The sequence below is a fragment of the Hyperolius riggenbachi genome, chromosome 12, assembly GCF_040937935.1.
Source record: "Hyperolius riggenbachi isolate aHypRig1 chromosome 12, aHypRig1.pri, whole genome shotgun sequence".
NCBI classification, from domain to species: domain Eukaryota; kingdom Metazoa; phylum Chordata; class Amphibia; order Anura; family Hyperoliidae; genus Hyperolius; species Hyperolius riggenbachi.
This window is the reverse complement of record NC_090657.1, coordinates 57,787,559-57,807,407: the sequence shown is the minus strand read 5'-3', so window position 1 is coordinate 57,807,407 and position 19,849 is coordinate 57,787,559. Positions and strand designations below refer to the sequence as shown.

Here is a 19,849-nt window from a genome sequence, read left to right as displayed (position 1 = left end):
ACTGTTTTATCGCAGCTGTTTTATGAAAGCTCTTAAAGGAGTTATCCGGGCTATATAAAGAAATAAACGCTACTTACCGGGGGCTTCCTCCAGCCCCAAGCTCCCAGGACCTCCCTCGCCGCACCTCTGCGCGCAGCCGTTCGCCGGAGCTCCGTCTCGGTTCCCGCCGATGACGTCAGAGCGACCTCCAGGTCGCTCTGTACTGCGCCTGCGCAGTCCGCTCCGGCCCACGTGGCGGTGATTGACAGCGCCGCTCGTGCAGGCGCAGTACAGAGTGACCTGGAGGTCGCTCTGACGTCATCGTCGGGGACTGGGACGGAGCTCCGGCGAACGGCTGCGCGCAGAGGTGCGGCGAGGGAGGTCCTGGGAGCTTGGGGCTGGAGGAAGCCCCCGGTAAGTAGCGTTTATTTCTTTATATAGCCCGGATAACTCCTTTAAAGAGAAACCGTAACCAAGAATTGAACTTCATCCCAATCAGTAGCTGATACCCCCCTTTCCCATGAGTTCTCATGGTCTGACATCACACTGTCGGGGCCTTGTTGCATTGTGGGAAATAACAGCTGTTTCCAACTAAAGCAAGCAGCATCTCCTACCACTGACATCACCTGCCAGAAGTAAAAATGTCACCGTGTCATAAATGTCAGAATGTAAATCAGGGAGAGGAAAGATTTTGCAATGGGCAAACACTGACTAAATCTTTTATACATAATTATTGTAAAAATGAAGCACTTTTTTATTACATTATTTTCACTGGAGTTCCTCTTTAAGTAACTCTCTGCTGGAGAGCGGAGTAGAATGTATACGTGGGCGTACGGCTGAAAAGCTATGGCACGGTTATCTCACTACAAGCTATGAGATTAATTTACCTGCTGTTAAATCATAATAGCCTCACACTTACAATGGCAAGTTGCAAACTGCTTCTATAAATGTTTCCTTTTTGTTGTTTTCGCGCTGTAAAGATACTTCGGACGGATCACCAGCCTGCGTACTTTTCATTAGCGCAGTAATCAAAGGCAGCGCTCGCTGTTAATCAAACGTATGAATGTTGCTTAGCAGTAAGAATATTCGGCAGGTAAATTGTAAATCGCCCGGAGTGATGATTCAGCGCAATGTTTACAATCTCCGCAGCCAATAACTTCCCACATCAATTGTTACAGCGGAAAGAGCAAAAAAAAAAAAATGTTGTTTGCAGCCGATACTGTAACTATGCCAATATCTGCAGAGCGAAACCAAGGCTTGCTATCTACAGATATCCCAGACTCAGGCCTGGGCTTGTGAGAAGGCTTCCTAGGCTAGAGCCCAGGGCAATAGAAATTTAGAGATAGCCTGTGTCACCCCCTCCCCAACACAAACGCAGACACTGTATGTGGTGGGGACAACTGAGAGGGACGCACCCCACTGTGGGAAATCATATTCCATTGAGATATTATTGGCCAAGAAATAAAGGGCAACTATAGCAAGGGGACTATGGAGGCTGCCATATTTATATATTTTTAAACAATACCTGCTGGTCTATTTGGCTGCAGAAGTGTCTGACTCACACCAGAAACAAGCATGCAGCTAATCTTGTTGGATCTGACAATGATGTCAGAAACACCTGATCTGCAGCATGCTTGTTCAGGGTCTATGCAGGGCCGGATTTGTATCTCTAAGTGCCTTAGGCCGACTGTCAAAAACCGCCTTGTGGTGGTAATCTGGCATCTTTGCAGCTATCAGACAGGTCCTCCAGCTCTGCATACAGATAGATGGAGAATTTAGAAAAGTATTGCATTGCGTGTACCAGCCATTAGACAGTGGTAAAGACTAGATTGTGAGCTCCTCTGAGGACAGTCAGTGACATAACTATGTAGTCTTGATAGTGCTGCAGAAGATGTCAGTGCTATATAAATACATAATAATAATATGGTAGGACATTAGACTATAATAGTATAAGATTGTGAGCTCCTCTGAGGACAGTCAGTGACATGGCTATGTACTCTGTAAAGTGCTGCAGAAGATGTCAGTGCTATATAAATACATAATAATAATATGGTAGGACATTAAACTATGTCTATGGTAGAGATTATAAATTGTGTACCAGCCATTAGACAGTGGTGAAGATTAGATTGTGAGCTCCTCTGAGGACAGTCAGTGACATAACTATGTAGTCTGTAAAGTGCTGCAGAAGATATTAGTGCTATATAAATTCATAATAATTATATGGTAGGGACATTAGACTATTATAGTATTAGACTGTCAGCTTTTCTGAGGACAGTCAGTAATAATAATAATAATAATAATAATAATAATAATAATAATAATATGGTAGGACATTAGACTATGACTATGGTAGGATTAGATTGTGAGCTCCTCTGAGGACAGTCAGTGACATGACTATGTACTCTGTAAAGTGCTGCAGAAGATGTCAGTGCTATATAAATACATAATAATAACATGGAAGGACATTAGACTATGACTACGGTAGGATTAGATTGTGAGCTCCTCTGAAGACAGTCAGTGACATGACTATGTACTCTGTAAAGTGCTGCAGAAGATGTCAGTGCTATGTAAATTAGGGTTGCCGCGGTATTACGGTATACCACGGTTTGATTGTGGACGGTAACCATACCGTGCACAATCTCGTTTTACCGGTTTTAGGGGGCGGGGCGACGCAGCGGCGAGCGCACGAACAGCGGTGGGGATACAAATACTCACTTGCAGGCAGTCAGCTCCATCCTGAACGATGTGCTGGCTTCATTGTACTTCCTGTTCTTGCATCACATTTCCCTGAAACAGCGCCCCCTGGGTGCTATTACAAGATGATGCAAGAACAGGAAGTAGAATGAAGCCGTACATCGGTGAAGGACCTTGCTGACGGCAAGTGAGTATTTATCACTGCTGCTGCTTCCGCTCTCCCTCCCCCGGCTCTCTGTGCTGCGGCCACCTATTTCTGGCTACACCTCTCCCTGGCTACCTATGCTGCGAGCACCTAGTACTGGCTACACCTATCTTGCAAGCACCTACTACTGGCTACACCTGTCCCTGGCTACCTTTGCTGCGAGCACCTACTACTGGCTACACCTATCTTGCGAGCACCTACTACCTGTCCCTGGCTACCTTTGCTGCAAGCACCTACTACTGGCTACATCTGTCCCTGGCTACCTATGCTGCGAGCACCTTCTACTTGCTACACCTATCCCTGGCTACCTATGCTGCGAGCACCTACTACTGGCTACACCTATCCCTGGCTACCTTTGCTGCAAGCACCTACTACTGGCTACATCTGTCCCTGGCTACCTATGCTGCGAGCACCTTCTACTTGCTACACCTATCCCTGGCTACCTATGCTGCGAGCACCTACTACTGGCTACACATGTCACTGGCTACCTATGCTGCAAGCACCTACTACTGGCTACACCTATCTCTGGCTACGTTTGCTGCTAGCACCTACTACTGGCTACACCTATCCTGCGAGCACCTAGTACTGGCTACATCCATCCCTGGCTACCTTTGCTGCAAGCACCTAGTACTGGCTACACCTATCCTGCGAGCACCTACTACTGGCTACACCTGTCCCTGGCTACCTTTGCTGCAAGCACCTACTACTGGCTACACCTATCCTGCAAGCACTTACTACTGGCTACACCTGTCCCTGGCTACCTATGCTGCGGCCACCTACTACTGGCTACACCTGTCCCTGGCTACCTATACTGCGGCCACCTATTACTGGCTACACCTATCCCTGGCTACGAATACTGCGGCCACCTATTACTGGCTACACCTAGCCCTCGCTACCTATGCTGCGGCCACCTACTACTGGCTACAGAGGGGCAACCTTGTTAATCGTCATGATTTTCCTGTATAAATTGTTGGTTAAATATAATGTCAGTTAAATATATCATATAGGAGACATACACAGTGATATTTGAGAAGTGAAATGAAGTTTATTGAGCAGCTTCAGCTTTGTCACAGATTCCTGGACATTGGTCTCCAGAATCTGCTGATACTCAGTGGAATCCATGCGTCCCTCAACTTTGACAAGATTCCCAGTCCCTGCACTGACCACACAGCCCCACAGCATGATGGAACCACCACCATATTTTACTGTAGGTAACAGGTGTTTTTCTTGGAATGCCGTTCCGTTTTTCCTCCTGACTGAAAGTTGACTGGATTTGACGCATGCTTGTTTCAGGTGTGTGATTCAGCCACTACTGATGCCAGGAAGATCAGCAGGACTGCTAGGCATTGCAGGCACCTCATAATGTTTAAAGGGGAATAAATATCTCCAGGGCCGCCGATAGGCATCACAGGAGGGACAACAGCATGGGGCCCAAGATGAGGCTGGGGCCCGAACCGTGGCACACTTCACCCCCCCCCCAGGATACAGGCTGGGTCCCAACACATCACACACACTCCCCCCGTCACCCTCTCCCGCGAGTGCACATCTCTGCTGCCACCGGTCACAAACTGCAGCTGGAGTATGTGTGGTACTGAGCTGGTCTGCAGTAGAAGTAAGATGGGCAGCTTTGCGGTAGTGTTGTCCGGATCATGAACGATTCGGATCTTTGATCCGAATCTATTTTGTGAGTCGAATCGTCCGAATCATCAAAATGAGTGATTCGGATCGCAAATGGGGCGGGGCCAGGAGCGACACGCCCCCTCTCAGCGGGGTCCTGGAAGCAGAGCTGAGATGGATCTCTCTGTTGGATGGGAGGCAGCCTTGCAGGGAGACAGGTAGATGAGAGAGAGGGGACATGGGTGCCACTGCCAGATATGTGTAGAGCACACATACTGGCTATAACGTGCTGCTGATTATAGGCTGTCTGTTCCGTAGTTGTGCACAGTGAACACATTGGAAGCTTTTGGCTCAGCTCAGCACAGCTCAGTAACTTTGCAGGCACTGTGATTGCAGGGAAATATGATCCTCCTGCACTCGCTCTAAACAGCTGCACTTCACTTCTGGGGATGCTTTGGGGTATGCTTCCTTTCACTGTGCGACGTTTGCTTTCAAAGTACACAGATGAACATATAGGTGAAATATATGTAAAGTATATGATTGCAGCATGTGGGTATTGTGTGCAAGAAACATTTCTGCTCTCTGCTCGTCCCTCCTCCCTTCTCTGTCCACTCCCTGCCCTCTGTCCATCTTCTCCCCTTCTCTGTGTGTCCACCCCCCTCCCCTTCTCCTGTCCACAGCAGGGAAAGACCTGTCCTGCTAGTCATTTCACCCCCGAATGCTTCGGTAGTAAAATGATCCGAGATTCGGATCAAAGATTCGGATCAAAGATACGGATCTTTTCAATGATCCGATTCGAATCATCCGGATCATTGAAAAGATCCGAACTTCCCATCTCTACTTTGCGGGGGGAACTTGGGTGTGAAACCATCTGTGGCCCCCTCCACATTAGAATATAAGGGGGAAGAGGTTCTGATTCAAGAGAAGGTGTGTGTGTGTGTGTGTGTGTGTGGGTGTGTGGGTGTGTGGTGTGTGTGTGTGTGTGTGTGTGTGTGTGTGTGTGTGTGTGTGTGTGTGTGTGTGTGTGTGTGTGTGTGTGTGTGTGTGTGTGTGTGTGTGCGAGCGAGCGTGAGTGTGACTGTGAGTGTGTGTGTGTGTGCAAGCGTGAGTGTGACTGTGAGTGTGTGAGTGTGACTGTGAGTGTGTGTGTGTGCGTGTGAGTGTGTGAGTGTGTGTGTGTGTGTGAGTGTGTGTGTGAGTGTGAGTGTGAGTGAGTGTGTGTGTGTGTGTGTGTGTTATATGGGGGCCAGCAGCTTTTCCAAGTATGGGGCCCAGAATTTTCTGATGGAGGCCCTAGCAGCCTCCATATCACTCTCACTTCAGGTGTTCTTTAAAGTGGACCTGAGCTCAGAACTTCCTCTCCTAAAAGATACACAATAACATAATAACCTTCAAAAAAAAAAAAAAAAAAAAAAGTGTTTCTGTGTTACAGCTGCTACAAATCCTATAACAATTCTGCACTGCTTCTACTTCCCGGTTCATGGCAGCAGACATATTGTTAACATCCAGCGCTTTCAAATGGACTTATCTGCCATCTCTGCCATAGGCAGTCATGTGACACAGGGGAGGAGATCAGATTACAATTTGTGATTAGACACAAATGAGGAGGAATTAACCAGGTCTCTAAATGCATACAGGGTGCATTTCTGTTATGCTTTCATCCTGTCCTGTGCAAGAGTACAGGTCCACTTTAAGGCTAGTTTCACACCAGGACGTTGCGTTTTAGGGGACGTTATGGTCGCATAACGTGCCCCTAACGCAACGCCTGGTGCTCTCTAAGGTGGACGTCAGAGTGAGCCGCGTTGTGCAGTTCACTCTGGCGTCCGTGATGCCGTGATGCATACTCTTGTGCGCATGCGGCATCACGTGGTCCCGCCGGCCAATCGCTGCACAGAGCGGCCGCTCCAGGAAGTAAACACTGCACGTCACTGAGTGCAGTGAATATTAATTAGCCATGTGCCTGGCCGCTCTCCGCTCCTCCCCAACGTTACTGAGCATGTGCAAGCAGTCTAACGCGGCTCTGCCGCTTAGAAAGTACTGCATGCAGTACGTTGTCTGGTGGCGCAGCGTTACTATGTAACGCAACGTGGGCACTGTGAACAGCCCATTGATTTTTCATTGCTGTGCGGTGGGGTGCGTTACAGGCTGCTCTAACGTGCGCCTGTAACGTCCCACTGTGAAACCAGCCTTAAAGGTAAAGATCAGCTTTGCTAAGGAAAGCTCAGTGCAATAAAGTGCTCAGTGGGTGTTTATTTTTGCATTTTTCCCAGCAAACTTTACTCTAAAGGCGTAGTCACTCGCTAACAAATTAAAAGAGGAGATAAGTTTATCTGTACGCATTACTCATTTACTCAGAGAGATTTGTAATCTGTAATAAACCTGCTACTTGCTGTTTATCCAGAAATGAAACTACAGTGGGATGCGAAAGTTTGGGCAACCTTGTTAACCGTCCTGATTTTCCTGTATAAATCGTTGGTTGTTACGATAAAAAATGTCAGTTAAATATATCATATGGAGACACACACAGTCATATTTGAGAAGTGAAATTAAGTTTATTGGATTTACAGAAAGTGTGCAATAATTGTTTAAATAAAATTAGGCAGGTGAATAAATTTGGGTACCACAAAAAATAAATGAAATCAATATTTAGTAGAGCCTCCTTTTGCAGAAATTACAGCCTTTACCAGGGGTATCAAACTCAAATACAAAGTGGGCCGAAACTGTACACTGGGACCTAGCTTATAAAGTTCTCTAGTGGTCCTCCCTCCCCTATACAATACTTCCCTGGTGTCTAGAGACCCCCACTCTCCCCTTTACAGTTCCCTAGTATTTGGTTATTTCCCCCCTACTTCCCCATATAGATTCCTTGGTGATCTAGGGCTTCACCTCCAATATAGCTTCCCTGGTTGGTGTAGAATGGGCCGAACATAATGCAAAGTGGGGAAACCCCTTCAGGGCCAAATTGAATGGCTCTAAAGGGCCAGATTTGAGTTTGACATGTATGCTCTAAACTCTTCCTGTAGATTCTAATGAGAGTCTGGATTCTGGTTGAAGGTATTTTGGACCATTCCTCTTTACAAAACATCTCTAGTTCATTCAGGTTTGATGGCTTCCGAGCATAGACAGCTCTCTTTAACTCGCACCACAGATTTTCAATTATATTCAGGTCTGGGGACAGAGATGGCCACTCCAGAACATTGCAATGTTCCTCTGCATGAATGCCTTAGTGGATTTTAAGCAGTGTTTAGGGTCGCTGTCTTGTTGAAAGATCCAGACCCTGCGCAGCTTCAGCTTTGTCACTGATTCCTGGACATTGGTCTCCAGAATCTGCTGATACTGAGTGAAATCCATGCGTCCCTCAACTTTGACAAGATTCCCAGTCCATGCACTGGCCACACAGCCCGACAGCATGATGGAACCACCACCATATTTTACTGTAGATAACAGGTGTTTTTCTTGGAATGCTGTGTTCTTTTTCCTCCATGCGTAACGCCCCTTGTTATGCCCAAATAACTCAATTTTAGTTTCATCAGTCCACAGCACCTTATTCCAAAATGAAGCTGCCTTGTCCAAATGTGCTTTAGCATACCTCAAGCTGCTCTGTTTGTGCTGTGGGGGGAGAAAAGGCTTCCTCTGCATCACTGTCGCATACAGCATCTCCTTGTGTAAAGTGCGCCGAATGGTTGAAAGATGCAAAGTGACTCCATCTGCAGCAAGATGATGTTGTAGGTCTTTGGTGCTGGTCTGCGGGTTGACTCTGACTGTTCTCACCATTCGTCGCTTCCGTCTATCCGAGATTTTTCTGGGTCTGACACTTCGAGCCTTAACTTGAACTGAGCCTGTGGTCTTCCATTTCCTGGATATGTTCCTAACTGTGGAAACAGACAGCTAAAATCTCTGAGACAGCTTTCTGTATCCTTCCGCTAAACCATGATGGTAAACAATCTTTGTCTTCAGGTCATTTGAGAGTTGTTTTGAGACCCCCGTGTTGCTACTCTTCAGAGAAAATTAAAAGAGGAGGGAAACTTACAATTGACCCCCTTAAATACACTTTCTCATAATTGGATTCACCTGTGTATGTAGGTCAGGGGTCACTGAGCTTACCAAGCCAATTTGAGTTCCAATAATTAGTTCTAAAGGTTTTGGAAGCAATAAAATGACATTTGACAAATGACAAGTGATTAATTTCACTTCTCAATTATCACTGTGTGTGTGTCTCCTATATAATATATTTAACTGACATTTTTTATTGTAAAAACCAACGATTTATCCAGGAAAATCATGACGATTAACCCCCTTGGCGGTATGAAAAATACCGCCAGGGGGAAGCGCAGCAGTTTTTTTTTTAAATTTGTTTTTTTTATCATGTAGCGAGCCGAGGGCTCGCTACATGATAGCCGCTGCTCAGCGGCATCCCCCCGCCCGCTTCGATCGCCTTCGGCGATCACCGATCAGGAAATCCCGTTCAAAGAACGGGATTTCCTGGAGGGCTTCCCCCGTCGCCATGGCGACGGGGCGGGATGCGTCATTGGGAGACCCGATCCACCCCTCGGCGCTGCCTGGCACTGATTGGCCAGGCAGCGCTCGGGGTCTGGGGGGGGGCCGCGCGCCGCACCAGATAGCGGCGATCGGGCGCGCGGCGGCGGCGATCGGGGTGCTGGCGCAGCTAGCAAAGTACTAGCTGCGTCCAGCAAAAAAAAAATTATGTAAATCGGCCCAGCAGGGCCTGAGCGGCACCCTCCGGCGGCTTACCCCGTGTCACACACGGGGTTACCGCCAAGGAGGTTAACAAGGTTGCCCAAACTTTCACATGCCACTGTATATATAGTTACATAGTTTCACATCCCACTGTATATACTAAAGGACAACTGAAGTGAAGAACATGGAGGCTGCCATATTTATTTCCTTTTAAACAATACCAGTTGCCTGGCAGCCCCGCTAATCTGTTTGGCTGCAGTAGTGCTTGAATCACACCAGAAAGAAGCATGCAGCTACAGTAATCTTTCCAGATCAGACACTAATGTCAGAAACCCCTGATCTGCTGCATGCTTATTTAGGGGCTATGGCTAAATGTATTAGAGGCAGAGGATCAGCAGGACAGCCAGACCACTGCTTAAAAGTAAATAAATATGGCTGCCTCCATATCCCTCTCATTACAATTGCCCTTAATGTTATGATTCCAGACTGCAGCATATGGAAGACCTTAACATCAAGTACAGAATTCAGATCTCTGTGTAGCTTCAGTAGAATGCTGATCAATGGCCAGTATGCTCACATGGGTAAAGTCTTGCACGCTAAAGGTGGCCACTAACGATACAATCTTTTTCATCCAATCTTACCATTTCTATGTAATAGAAGGTAACTGCCTAAAGTATCCATTCAATATATTCACTCAGTTTACCCTTATACTACATACATTTGGTAAAATTGGATGAAATAGATTGGATCGTTAGTGGCTGCCTTAAGGCTAGGTCCACACTTGTCTGTTTACAGATCGGATCCGTTTGGTTTGGTAATTTTTTTTCCCTCAGTTTTTAACTATGTTTGAAACTATGTTTCCAGTCCACCGAACTGGAGGGGGAAGCAGCCAGGACGGGAGGTCAGCGGTCGGCGGGGAGGGGGTCTTCCCCCGCCCCCCTCACCTGAGTCCCCTCCAGCTATTTGCACAAACATTTGTTAAAAGGTGATGTCGGGGACGCTTACCTTCTCTCATTGCGTTCCACAGCTCGCCGCTAGACTTTCTGCATTGTCGCCCTCTATACTTCGGAGGGCGGCATTGCAGGAAGTGACGCGGCGAGGGGAGGAAGTAAGGAGAGAAGGTTGGCTTCCCTGCTCGCTGCAGATATTACATTTTAACATCTTTTGCACAAATAGCTGGAGGGGGATCGGGGATAGGGGACCCAGGAGAGGGGGGGTCGACCCCCCCCCTCCACGCCACCCGCTGTCACCCCGTCCTGGCTGCTACCTCCTCCAGCATGGGGCCTCCTCCCCACCCACAGGCTAAGACATAGAACTGTCCAAATCTGCCTGTGTAGAGGGGGATCCGTCTCACTAATGATTTTCAGTACCCCTCCGTGTATCCGTGAAAATCATGCAAATTCGGACTGTCCGTTCAGTTTTTCAAAACGAATCCCCCGGAATGCAGACGGATCCATTTTGAAACTGAGTGAAGAAGGCTGCTTTTTTAACATTGATATGATCCAGGCCAAAACAACGTAGCCACGGATAAGTTTTTAAAAGAGTGAACCTATTCTAAGGAGGGATCCGACTCAATCACTCATACGACAGTGCGAGGCAGAGTCTCTACAAGGTGGCAACGCGTGTTGTTGCTATACAGGCGGGAGGGGTCTGGCAGAGCGGCACATGTAGGCGGGGCTAGTGGGGAGAACAATGCCCTCAGCCATCCCTAAGCTGAGTTGATCCGCCAGGCCAATCGCTGGCCAAGGCACAGAGAGAGGTCGGTGGTCGCTGTACACATGCTAGATTTTTAGCAGAAGTGGCCCTGAGCAGCTACCTCCATTGAGAACCATCTAGCAAATGTACTGTACAAGGCTCTAGGCCTGTATGTGTTTAGAGAGTTTAGCCTGTCTAAGTCCCCCTTCCCTGTGACTAAGCATAAGTTGTAAATTTGATCTCTTCCTGTGTCAGCTGACTGCCACGGCAGAGAGCTAATTGATAAACAGAGGATGTTAGCAATATGTCTGCTTCCATAAAAGCAGGAAGTACACACCCTGCAGCTTTCTTGCAGGATTTATATCAGCTGTAGCAGAGAGATGTTTTTCTTTAAATATTATATTATGCTGTTGCGCATCTTTTAGAGCAGAGAGGAGGTTCTGAGTTCAGGCCCCCTTTAAGAATAGCTTTGTGGTGTACCCTCCTGCTTGTGTCACCCTATGCGTCTGCCTGATTTGCCTATGCCTCAAATCTGCCCTGCAAAGACAATACCTTCTGCAGCCCTAGATAGCGATTCTAGATGAGCGGCAATCAGGGCCGGCCTTTGACCTGAGCGACCGGAGCGATCGCTCAGGGCGCCAGGCTGCCGGCTTCCAGGGGGGGCACCGCTCTCCTGCCACCCGGCCGCATATTGTTAATTTATTTGCTCACTTGCAGCGGCGGCCAGCGGCTGCGGGCTCCGGCTTAGTTGCTCGACTGTCTCCCTCTGGCTCCGCCCCCTGGTACCGCTGGGGGTGATGAGGGGCGAAGACCAGCAACAACTGCTGCAGCCTCCTGGAGGTAGTGTGAGAGTCTCCTCCCCACGCTGCTGGCCCCATGATAGGAGGAGGATGGAAGCGTGTTCAGTGGCACAGTGCCAGCCACCCTGCCCTGACCTGGCTGTGTGACAGTCGGTGTGACTGTCCCTCGAGACCTGGGCTGGCCATCTCCCCAACTAAAAGTAAGGCTCCGCTCCCCATCCCATATATATATATATATATATATATATATATATATATATATATATATATATATATATATATATATATATATATATATATATATATATATATATATATATATACTTAGGCTATATATGGGCTTAAACTGGCCATACACTGGCCCGATTTGCCGCCGTTTCGACAGCAGATTCGATCACTGGGATCGAATCTGCTGCCAATCGTTCGCGCTACACGCTTAATTTCGATCCTTTTCGTCCGATCCCGTCGATCGCTCCATGCGGAAAATTAGCGTCCATCGCCCGCGGGTAGGGAGCGCGTCGCTAGCGGCGTTCGAGTACCCGACGACCAATGCAATAGAGCCGCATACATTACCTGCTCCGCCGGCACGACTACCCCCGGTCACCGCTGCTCCGTGTCCGCGCTGGTCTCCGGCATACTTCAGTTCCTCCTGCCCGGCAGGAAGTTTAAACAGTAGAGGGCGCTCTACTGTTTAAACTTTCTGCCGGGCAGGAAGAAGTAAAGCATGCCGGGGCCAGAGACCAGAGCGGAGACGGAGCAGCGGTGACCTGGGGACTGGAGTCGCGCCGGCGGAGCAGGTAATGTATGCGGGCGGGCGGGGGGAGCGGCGGCAGCACCATCACCACCACAACAGAATGTGAACGGTTTCAGGCTGAAATCGGTTCACAATCTGTTTGCAGTAAAAGGTAGCCATACGATTCCTCTCTGATCAGATTCGATCAGATAGGGATCTGTCAGTTGGTCGAATCTGTTGGCAAATCGACCAGTGTATGGCTACCTTTAAGCTACCAGATCCCCTTTTAGTTGCTTATAATATACAGCAGCCAGCAGATATATTCCCAGCTGAGCTGACCCCATAAGATCAAAGCAAAGTGTAACACAACACAAATATATATATATATATATATATATATATATATATATATATATATATATATATATATATATATATATATATATATATATATATATATATAAAATATGATCTTCTCAAAAAATTAGCATATTGTGATAAAGTTCATTATTTTCTGTAATGTACTGATAAACATAAGACTTTCATATGTTTTAGATTCAAATACACACAACTGAAGTATTTCAAGCCTTTTATTGTTTTAATATTGATGAATTTGACATTCAGCTCATGAAAACCCAAATTTCGTATCTCAAAAAATTAGCATATTTCATCCGACCAATAAAAGAAAAGTGTTTTTAAAACAAAAAAATTCAACCTTCAAATAATTATGTTCAGTTATGCACTCAATACTTGGTCGAGAATCCTTTTGCAGAAATGACTGCTTCAATGCGGCATGGCATGGAGGCAATCAGCCTGTGGCACTGCTCAGGTGTTATGGAGGCCCAGGATGCTTCGATAGCGGCCTTAAGCTCATCCAGAGTGTTGGGTCTTGCGTCTCTCAACTTTCTCTTCACAATATCCCACAGATTCTCTATGGGGTTCAGGTCAGGAGAGTTGGCAGGCCAATTGAGCACAGTAATACTAGCATCAGTAAACCATTTACCAGTGGTTTTGGCACTGTGAGCAGGTGCCAGGTCGTGCTGAAAAATGAAATATTCATCTCCATAAAGCTTTTCAGCAGATGGAAGCATGAACCCACTTTTGAACCAGAAACAGCGACAGAAGCACCTGACCTGGGCTACAGAGAAGCAGCACTGGACTGTTGCTCAGTGGTCCAAAGTACTTTTTTCGGATGAAAGCAACTTTTACGTGTCATTCGGAAATCAAGGTGCCAGAGTCTGGAGGAAAACTGGGGAGAGGGAAATGGCAAAATGCCTGAAGTCCAGTGTCAAGTACCCACAGTCAGTGATGGTCTGGGGTGCCATGTCAGCTGCTGGTGTTGGTCCACTGTGTTTTATCAAGGGCAGGGTCAATGCAGCTAGCTATCAGGAGATTTTGGAGCACTTCATGCTTCCATCTGCTGAAAAGCTTTATGGAGATGAAGATTTCATTTTTCAGCACGCCCTGGCACCTGCTGACAGTGCCAAAACCACTGGTAAATGGTTTACTGACCATGGTATTACTGTGCTCAATTGGCCTGCCAACTCTCCTGACCTGAACCCCATAGAGAATCTGTGGGATATTGTGAAGAGAAAGTTGAGAGACGCAAGATCCAACACTCTGGATGAGCTTAATACTCAAGTATTGAGTGCATAACTGAACATAATTATTTGAAGGTTGACTTTTTTTTGTTTTAAAAACACTTCTCTTTTACTGGTCGGATGAAATATGCTAATTTTTTGAGATAGGAAATTTGGGTTTTCATGAGCTGTATGCCAAAATCATCAATATTAAAACAATAAAAGGCTTGAACTACTTCAGTTGTGTGTATTTGAATCTAAAATATATGAAAGTCTAATGCTTATCAGTACATTATAGAAAATAATGAACTTTATCACAATATGCTAATTTTTTGAGAAGATCCTGTATATATACACTATTTATTTAAGTATTTATAGCGCTGACATATTACACATCGCTGTACAGAGTATATATTGTCTTGTCACTAACTGTCACTGTGTGGGTGGGTGGGTGCGTGCGTGCGTGTGAACAGGATGAATGGGGGGGGCACCAAAATCTGGTTATGCTCAGGGCGCTGTGAAACCTAAGGCCGGCCCTGGCGGCAATGAAGTGATGTTACCTGTGTATGTAAAATATGACAGAGATGACGGTCGAGAGGAGGAAACAGAAATTCAGGTTTGCTTTAGGAATAGCTTAATGGTGCCCTACCCTGCTTGTGTTACCCTAGGCATCTGCCTTGGTTGCCTATGCCTCAAAACTGCCCTGTGAAGACAAAATATTCTGCAGCCCTAGATAGCATTTCTAGATGTGCGGGGATGAAGTGATGCTCTCTCTGTATATAAAATATGACAGAGATAAAGGTCGAGAGGAGGAAACAGGAATTCAGGTTTGCTTTTAGATGAGTAAGCTGAAAGGAAGTCATGTTATTATTTCATTTCTTGTTTCGTGCAGTGAAAGGCTTTGCTGAACTATTGACAATTAAGCAATAAATGCGGGCTGGCTGCGGATGACACAGGCTCTGCCGTTCCTCCGCGTCATGTCAGGAGTTAATTATTAGCCCTGGTTCCTCTGTCATATGTCACGCCAAACCATTCATTTACCCTGACACACTATTTGCCAGTCACTGCTAAGTGACATCGCCGCGTGCAAACTGCAGAGCCGCAGCGCATACTATAGATCACAAGACTTCTTTCTTTCTCTATGTACAAACTGCAAGTGTTTCTTGTGCTACAGCACACCTGAAGTGAGAGGGATAAGGAGGCTGCCATATTTATTTCATTTAACCACTCGAGGACCCCCCTAAAGAAGACCAGGCCATTTTTCTGTAAATTAGGCCACTGCAGCTTTAAGGCCTCGCTGCAGCGCCGCACAACTCTGCACACAAGTGATTCCCCCCCCCCCCCCCCTTCCTCCTCACCAACAGAGCTCTCTGTTGGTGGGGTCTGATCGCTCCCCCAGTGTTTATTTATTTATTTATTTATTTATATTAATAAATATTTTTGTTATTTTTTTTTAAATAAATTTACCTATTTATTTTTTTCCCCCTAACTCCCTCCCTCCCCCCCAGTCAGCCAATGATGGATGGTCGGCTGAGACTAAAGAGACTGAAGCCGCTGGGAGACTGAAGGCGGAGCTCCGCCTTCCAAGCGGAGATGCGTGCGCGATCTCCTGCAAGCCCCATAAAAAGCCGTTCACGCCAATCAGCGTGGATCGGTCCTGGGGCTGCCGCCGTGTTCACGCCAATCAGAGCGGAGCGGCCCTGGGGCTGCCGCAGCGTTCACGCCAATTGGCGTGGAGCTGTCGGCAACTGGTTAAATAATACCAATTGCCTGGCAGCAGGGAGGTACTCACGAGTAGTTAGCTTTGGCCGGAAGGAGGAAGTGCGCGGTAGTGAGACATGGAAAGCGTCCGATTGGACGCGTGCGAGAGTGTGATACGCATAGAAGCACCGGACATCTGGGTAATTAACCCCTGTACCCCGTGCACACACCTGAGGCAATTAAGCCTCATAAGAATCACGAATTTGAGTAGCCAGCTACTCATAACTACTCGTGAGCACATCCCTGCCTGGCAGCCCCCGCTGATCTCTTTGGCTGAATCACACACATGAAATAAGCATGCAGCTAATCCCGTCAGACTTCAGTCAGGAACACCTGATCTGTGTGCTTGTCTAAGGTCTATGTCTAAAGCTACCCCTACATCTAGCGATTTTTGGAAGCTGATCGAAGAATAGACCGATCGAATCTGACCGGCGAGAGATCTGTTGGCCACCATAAGTCACAGGCTGATTCCCAATCGATTTCAGTGAATCTTTCAGGAATTGATCACCTCGCCACCCCTGGCCACGCCCCCCAAATGTGCATGGACCTCCGCCACTGTCTCCGCCACTGTGTCCACACTTCTCTTCCAAGTTCGTGCAACGCACCAGCAACCACGGCAACGTGGGGCGCTAATCCGGAAGTGGAGTGCGGACACATCGGCAGACACCGGTCAGATAAAGTATTAAAGCAGGGGCGCCGGGGAAGGGGAGGGGGTGTTACTGCCGCGCACACAATATCGAGCTTGTCGGCTCGAGATTTTACAGCATGCCTGATCAATACATCGTTGATCGGGCAATGGCATGCTTTTGGTGGCACCGATTTTCATCAGATTCGATAATCATTGAATAGGATGGTCGATCGGCCACCTTAAGAGTATTAGAAACAGGATCAGAAGGGCTTCCAGGCATCTGGTATTTTTTAAAAGGAAATAAATATGGCAGCTTCCATATACCTCTCACTTCAGGTGTGCTTAACTTCTTGGTGACTGCGTCACGGTCGGCATAAAGTCCTGGGACGGGGATTTGCCGATGCCGCTCAGCCTCCCAGTGGCGATCGCCGCTAGGAGACTGTTAGACAGCGAAACCATTATTTACTCTGTACAGCGCTGCGATCAGCAGCAGCGCTGTACTGGGGATGGCCTGTCCCCTCTACAGGCTCAGGAGTGATCGGCTGTCATAGGCTGATGCCTAGGACAGCCGATCACGGTGATTGGCTGGTGGGGGGAGGGAGGGAGGGGAGGGTGGGAAAAAATAGGGACATTTATTTAAAAATAAAACAAAAAAAATATTTATAGAAAAACAAATAAACGTTGGGGGAGCGATCATACCCCACCAACTGAAAGCTCTGTTGGTGGGCATAAAAGGTGTGTGTGTGTGTGGGGGGGGCACTTGTGTGCTGAGTTGTGCGGCCCTGCAGGGAGGCCTTAAAGCTACAGTGGCCTAATTTATAAAAAAATAGCCTGGTCACTAGGGGGCTTTAAGCCCAGGGTCCTCAAGTGGTTAATTAACAAGTGACACCCATGCCAACTTAGAAATAAAATCACATACTGTATATAAGTAGATAAATACTAGTTCTACTTACATAACAGATGTATTGCACTGTCCACATTATGATTCCTGTGAATTTTATAAAGGAAAAGCAGAGAATCCTATTCTAGACAGTTTCCATCTTGGTTACCTTTGATTGAAGCTAATCCTGACATCATTTCTTCTCTCACTCTTTTTTCTCCTCTTGCTAATTGTGTATTCATTACCCACCGTCCTCCCATCGTCTTCAGACATTCCCACTGAAGTCTATACTAGGAAGTGCAATGTCTTATGTCATTAGAAGAAGGGGGAAATAAAGGGAAGAGGAGGAATATATTATAGCTAAAAAGACCCCCCAGCATGCAGTTGTTTTGCCAGCCGATGGCAATGGCAATTAAAGGGCCGGTGCTCCTAAGGTATGTGAAAACTCCGAACCATAACAGCAGAAAAAGTTTTGAATGCAGGATTAGCATCTTTATCGCCTTAATACATTCAGACCAGTTGCTGTTGAAACTTGATATTTATGGTGACAATCCCACTTTAACCACTTGGGTCTATCTAAATGGATATATCCATCCAGATAGCCTACACTGCTGCTGCGGCACCGCACGCGCTCCCGAACGCACTCCCGCTGTCTTCCGCTGCACCTGAGATCAATGAATGGGAATACTGATCCCATTCCTTCATCTATGTCCCCCTAAAGGTGGCCACACACGATACAATAAAATGATCCGATTTTACAGCAATTCGATAAAAACGATCGGATCTCCCAAAAAATGTAAAGCTTTTTTTTCATTCGACTGAAAAATCCGATCGGATTTCCCGTTTTTTCCGATTTTTAACTATCCAGAATGCCAGATATTTTTCTTCAATTTCTTTAAAGATTGTATGGTGTGTGTTAGATTGTCAATTTATTAATATACACACCCTAACAATTTTCTCAGCGTTTACAATCATTTTTATCATAATTGGGGGAAAATTGAACATAGTGATATTGGTACATTGGTCATATTTTTGAAATGTTACAATCAGTCAGAAAAATTGATTGCAATTCTTAAATTGAACAGATATTTAAAAAAATTGTATGGTGTGTGGCCACCTTAAAGGTGGCCACACACGGTACAATAAAATGATCCGATTTTACGGTAATTCAATAAAAACGATCGGATCTCCCAAAAAAACCGAAAGTTTTTTTTTTTTTATTCGACTGAAAAATCCGATCGGATTTCCCGTTTTCTTCGATTTTAATCGATCCGGAATGCCAGATATTTTTCTTCAATCTTTCTAAAGATTGTATGGTGTGTGTTGGATTGTCAATTTATTAATATACACACTCTAGCAATTTTGTTAGAGTTTCCAATCATTTTTATCATAATTGGGGGAGAAATTGAACATATGTGTGTGGAACATTGGTCATATTTTTGAAATGTTACAATCCGTCAGAAAAATTGATTGCAATTGATTGAACAGATATTTAAAAAATTGTATGGTGTGTGGCCACCTTAAGAAAAACTGATGGCTTTCTCTGAAAAGCCAAGATTTTTCTATGTCCCACGTCACCCCTTCAGTTCCTGTAAGCAAGAGCTCTCGCTTACAGGACAAAAAAAAATAAAAAAAATCACTGGCCATCTTGTGGCCAAATAGCAAAACTACATCTACATAATTATTTTTTTTAAATATACACAATCAATTATATTTAAAATAACCTGTTTACCTTCCCACTCCGAAAAATCCCAAATAAAATTTTTAATAAAAAAAAAAAAACAGTAAAGAAAAACAAAAAAAAAACAACATAAATAGTTACCTAAGGGTCTGAACTTTTTTTAATATGCATGTCAAGCGAGTATCTCTATGTATAAAATAAAAGTGTCCCTGTGTCAGTGCTTTTACGCTACTGTGCATGCCCTGCACCGACACAGCCGTTGGGACAGGACGCAGGGCGGGGCAGGAGGCGGGCTGACTGGCCGAGTGGGCAGGCGGGTGCACACGACGCATGCATTGACGGGCGGGTGCGTGCAGCGGTTGTGCACATGGCAGGCGGTGAAAGACCTAGAGCCCATTTTTTAAACAGGCTTAGGTCAGCTAATATTACTATAATTTTTTAAATTCTAAGCTTGTAAATAGTGATGGACGCAAACTGAAAAAATGCACCTTTATTTCCAAATAAAATATTGGCCCCATACATTGTGATAGGGACATAATTTAAATGGTGTAATAACCCGGGACAAATGGGCAAATAAAATACGTGGGTTTTAATTATGGTAGCATGGATTATTTTAAAACTATAATGGCTGAAAACTGAGAAATAATGAATTTTTTCAATTTTTTTCTTAATAATCCTGTTAAAATGCATTTTAAAAAAAATAATTCTTAGCAAAATGTACCACCCAAAGAAAGCCTTATTGGTGGCGAAAAAAACAAGATATAGATCAATTATTGTGATAAGTAGTGATTAAGTTATTGGCGAATGAATGGGAGGTGAAAGTTGCTAGGATGCATAAGGTGAAACGACACTGTAGGCTGAAGTGGTTAAACAGCAAGAAAGAAACTGCTATTGGTCC

The 19,849-nt window shown here is 45.9% G+C and overlaps 1 protein-coding gene across 3 annotated transcripts in view; it reads right to left on the bottom strand.

Moving 5' to 3' along the window:
- Nucleotides 1-19,849, bottom strand: part of TOM1L1 (target of myb1 like 1 membrane trafficking protein) — a 136,165-nt gene that overhangs the window by 104,316 nt on the left and 12,000 nt on the right. Inside the window, exon 1 of one of the 3 annotated variants that reach the window (XM_068262553.1) lies at nt 2,695-2,748. The exons of 1 other annotated variant lie outside the window; for it this stretch is intronic. The gene's annotated coding sequence lies outside the window, so the exon portion shown is untranslated. Of the gene's footprint in view, nt 1-2,694; nt 2,749-19,849 lie in introns of those variants that run through there. One more of the 3 variants, XM_068262552.1, reaches the window with a different exon arrangement.